The sequence below is a fragment of the Psammomys obesus genome, unplaced genomic scaffold (genome assembly GCF_907164565.1).
Source record: "Psammomys obesus unplaced genomic scaffold, mPsaObe1.curated_primary_1811, whole genome shotgun sequence".
Classification (NCBI taxonomy): domain Eukaryota; kingdom Metazoa; phylum Chordata; class Mammalia; order Rodentia; family Muridae; genus Psammomys; species Psammomys obesus.
In genome coordinates, this window is record NW_026596057.1 from 13,716,593 (window position 1) to 13,721,754 (window position 5,162).

The 5,162-nt window shown below is 45.6% G+C and overlaps 1 pseudogene; it reads left to right on the plus strand.

Moving 5' to 3' along the window:
* The first annotated feature begins 2,617 nt into the window (after nucleotides 1–2,617).
* LOC129689473 (60S ribosomal protein L26-like) lies at nucleotides 2,618–3,036 on the plus strand (annotated as a pseudogene).
* The last annotated feature ends 2,126 nt before the right edge of the window (nucleotides 3,037–5,162 follow it).

Below are 5,162 nucleotides of genomic sequence, written 5' to 3' on the forward strand. Positions count from 1 at the left end.
CGCGGCCCTTCCCACTGTGCCTTGGGCTTCTTTGTCCTTCATGTTTACAGGAGTGTGAGGGGGCTGTCACTGAGTGGTCAGCCTTTATGTGTATCTTCTGGGCTGAGGCACAGTTCCTTCCCACCCAGGAATATGTTTGAGGGTCTTTTGTATGAGGTCAGTGCACATCCTTGGGAGTTCGCCCTGACACTTCCATCCTGTAGTGCTGGAGGGAACAGGTCCCTCTTATATTTGTATCCCCACGATCATGCATTCGGAATTTCTAAACTCCCTGCGGCAAGGTTGCCTTAAGGGACACACAGAACGGAACACAGACAGGCCCTGGAGAAATGGCAAAGGGCAAGGGCACATGCAAACAAATGCTCAGAAAACAAACACTGTGCCGGTGCCAAGAAACAGAAGAGGACCCAAAAACTGGCTCAGAATAAGCTGATGGGCTGTTGACCGCATCAAAGAGAGGTCGGACACCAGAACGAGCTTGCCAGAATCCTCCCAAGGATGCCACACCAGTACATGGCAGCAACCCAGGCGATTCCTCGGGCTAAAATTGCACATCTTTGGAGCCCTGTGTATGGACACCACACCTGTCAACATGAATCAGACTCTCACTTCAAAGAGAATGATTGTTCATTCTGAGCCAAATATGTGTGCTGATGGCCCCGGCCCATGCACTCAGGTTTCTCCAAGTAACATGTTCCAACATGGAAATGTTCTGTGAAGCATGTACAGTTACAAAACAAAAACGCTCATGAATCAAGGCATTTCCAAATACACTGATGTAGAGCACACACAGAACATTATACACCAAGGTGTGGAAAACTCAGCTATTGTTCTCAAGTGACTAGAGGTGACTTAGTGGCCCACTAAGAATACATTCCAAAAGCTTTCTCTGATAAAAGGATGTTAGGTAAGACACAGAGGCAGACGATCACCACTAAACAGACTAAAGATAACCCAAGATCTGCAACATTCTAACTCCCCCAAATCAAAACGTTCTAATCATTTATTCAGCCTGACAAAATCTTCAACATTGGTGTGGCCTTTTGAGGAACTTTGGTTTACCCCCAGGACTCTCCATCAAAAATCTTCAGAGCAGGTGAGATGGCTCAGGAGGTACACACCTGCCAGCCTGGATTCCAGCCTAGAACCCACATAAAAATGGAGAGACTGATAGACTCAGTCCAGTCCTTACCAGAACCACTGGTTCTGGTAAGGACTGGACTAAGAATTGGGGCTGGCTTAGTTTCAGATCTCAGTCCAGTCCTTACCAGAACCACTAAAAAGAAAACCCTAGCTTTTATACAGATGTGCACGTGGGTGTTGCAGTATATTTGATCCCATTGTGAACCCCCAAATTGTGAACTGTAAAACCCTGTTTCTTTGGTGTGGTTAGCCCTATCGCACACTTTTAATCCAAGAAAATTCTGTAAACAGGTGATTACAGTGTAGTTCACCCAGCCCTAGCACACACCTTTAATCTGAGAGTTTTCTGTACACAGGATTTAATCAAGTTAACCCTAGCAAGAAACCAACTGACAGGGATTAGAGAGTAGGAGGGACTTAAACTGAAGGGTATTTAAGACAGTGTGGAGAAGAAGAAAGAGCTTTTAGCTCAAGCTCTGGCTTTAGCTTAGGTTTCAGCTCCTCGGCTCCCTGGCTTTTGGGGCTTTGAGCTAGCAAGCCTTTGGCCTTGGGTTTTGTTTCATTTTGTTTGTTTGTTTTGCCTTTTGCTCCTGGGGTGTCAGCTGAGCTAGTGAGCCTTTTGATTTTTTTTTTTTTTTCATCCAGACCTGAGCTTAGAAGGAAGGTCAGATGGGGACTTTCTCTGCCTCTCTGAGCTGGCAGGTTTTCACCCCAGCATCTGGCTCCTGAGTCTTTATTGGTAAAAAAGAACTGTTGGGCTTTTCTTCTTTTAAACAACACATGGGGAGGGACACCTAAGCAGCAAAACTCTCCTGACAAAGCTGGAGGTATCACACCACTTGATCTGGGAGAACACCACTTTGGTGAGCAAGACAGCATGGGCTGGACAGAAAACACACCAATGGGACCTTGTCCAGAGGTAAGCCCACATCGAGGCCAGCAAACTTCAACCAGGTGCAAAGAACACACATTGGAGAAAGGAGAGTCTTTTCGATAGTGCTGGGGAAATTAGATCCACAGTCAGAAAAATGAAACTAGACCCTTACTGCTTATCAGTTACTAAAACCTCAAAGTAGATAAAAAGACTTAAACTCTGGAACTTGAAACTTCTAGGAACAAGCATAGAAGAAGCTTTTGTGGCTATTGAAATGTGCAAGGAAGGGGCAGGGCATGGTTCCCAAAGCAAGAGGAATAAAGGCAAATAGACATGAATGAGACTAAGAAATTTTTATGGAAGGTCAGCAGGTGCAGTGGGATCCTATAGGCTGGGAGATAATATTTGTAAACTATATATCTGATTCCCAGAATTCAAAGGAAATTTTAAAAACTTAATAGCAAGAAGAGCCCAACTTCAAAATTGGGCAACAGATTCAAATAGACGATTCTCAAAAGAAAGCATAGTATTTTCTTTATAGATAAAACATCAGCATCAGTTCTTTCCCTTTCTGGCTATTGCTGGATCACAGCCGCCAAAATGAAGTTCAATCCCTTCTTGACCTCTGACCGAAGCAAGAACCACAAGCGGCATTTCAGCGCAGCGTCTCACATCCGGAGGAGGAGCGTGTCTTCCCCTCTTTCCAGAGAGCTGAGACAGAATGTTTCCTCCATGCCCATTGGAAAGGATGCTGTAGTCCAAGTTGCCGGAGGACACACAAAGGCCAGCAGACTGGGAAAGTGATTCAGAAGAAGTGTGCCATCTACACTGAGCGAATGCAGCGGGAAAAGGCTCACCGCACAACCGTCCACGTGGACATTCGCCTCGGCCAGGTGGCTATCACCAGGCTAAAGCTGGACAAAGACCTCAGGAAGGTCCTGGAAAGGAAAGCCAAGTCCCGACAAGTAGGAAAGGAGAGGGGCAAATCGGAGGAAGAAACCATTGAGAAGATGCAGTAGAGGCCTCATACACAGCTTTCACTAAAGACTGTTTCAGTTAAAAAAAAAAAAATCAGATCATCAGCATCAGTCAGTAACCATCCGGGACATACAAATCAAACCCAGAGATATCGACTAACTCCAAAAAGAGCAATAGCACTCAGTGCTAGTGAAGATGCAGCAAAAATATGATTGTTGGGGTATAAGTTACTATTGTCATAAAAATAGTATTGAGAGTCCTCAAAAGTTAAGAATAGAATGGCCATAGAAGTTAGCAATTCGCTACCGTATACGTATGCAAAGGAGATAAAGTTAGTGTGTGAAAGAGATGTCAGCACTTCATGTCCATTGAAGGGTCCTAAACAGTAACCAAGAAATGGGGGAAAGACTCAATGAGCAAATGAATGGATTCTAAAATGTGGTGCGTATACACAGTGGAATATATATTCATTCATAAAAAGTGAAATTGGCTGGCTGTAGTGGCGGGGACTGCAGTCAAGGCAGGACAGCTTGCACTCACAGCAGACAAGGGGAGGGGGGAGAGAGGGTGGTTCTCTATATGGCAGCGGGTGGAACAGAAGCTCACTGCTAAGCGTTATGAATAGGAAGATGACATGATCCCACTCACTCTTAGTACCGGGAGCTGGGAAGGGAGGAAGGAAGACTTATCAGTGTTTACTGAATCCATCAGGAGCAAGAATGTCTGCTTCACTGTTGCCCTGTGGTAGCAATAAACAACAAACAAAAAAAAAAAAAGTGAGGTGCATCTCTAAAAGTCAGAACAAGGGCTTTTAGGCACGTGTTTGCGGAGGTACATTTGGCTCGAGATGAACATACAGTATGTTCATCTATACTTGTATGGAACATACATGGGAGGTACCCCATTGATATGGATGCCTCTTACATTTTTATATCAATTAAAAAACATTATCCAAGTGGCAGGCATAGCAGCGGTTTGAAAGCCTCACCTTGTATTTGCACCACTCAGGGGGGCTTTCAAAAACTTCCCACATTGGGTGAGTAAATCACAATATATTTGTTTCTCCACTTGGACCACAAAGATTCTGATTTCATTGATTGCAGGTAGTTTTAATGAGCAACATGCGATAGCTACTATGCGGAATGCTAAACCCAGCTACATCCAAGAAGAGAGCTATAGCCATGTCTCCCATGAAACCTTCTTGTCATGAAACCTTCAAACTTAGGAATCACGAATCTTATGAAAGAAGGGGGAGATGAAGGACCTGGAGGAGACAGGAGCTCAGAGGGAGAGGAACAGAACCAAAAAATCTGGGCCCAGGGGTCTTTTCTGAGACTGATACTCCAGCCAAGGACCATGCATGGAGATAACCTGGAACCCCTGCACAGATGTAGCCCATGGCAGCTCAGTCTCCAAGTGGGTATCCTAGTAAGGGGAACAGGAACTGTCTCTGACATGAACTCTGTGGCAGCCTCTTTGATTATCTCCACCTGAGGAGGGCACAGCCTTACCAGGCCACAGAGGAAGACAGTGCAGCCAGTCCTGATGGGATTTAATAGGCTAGGATCAGAAGGAAGGGGAGGAGGACCTCCCCTATCAATGGACTAGGGGAGGGGCATGGGAGGAGAAAAAGGAGGGAGGATGGGTTTGGGAGGGGATGAGAAAGGGGGCTTTAGTTGGGATACAAAGTGAATAAATTGTAATTAATAAAAAATAAATTAATTTTTAAAAAAAAATGAATCGCAAATCTTAGAGAGGAAGAAACAAGCACACTGCCTGAACGAGAGCCCTCCCTAACTTCCCAACACTCCCTGACAGAATCCTCTTCCCATCCTGCTCCTGGAGCCCCCTTCTCCTCAAGCATCTTATGCAGCAAGCCACAGATGAAGGCTTAGCCCTCAGGCCCGCGGCCCTGAGTCTACACTGAGAGCTACAGCTGTGAAGGCAGCCTTGCTTTAAATAGCTCAAACAAGAGCTGCAACCTGGGTTTGACCGACCAACCCTGAAATGCTATATTCTTTTATCTCCCCCGGCAGCATTTCTCCACTGTGTGCTGTACAGATTTGATGTGAGCCATGTGTCTGAATCCGGGTGGTTTTGTCCTGCCTCACAACAGGCCAGACCTAATGTTTGGCCCTGGGCACCTTGGCAACAACATTCCCGGCAG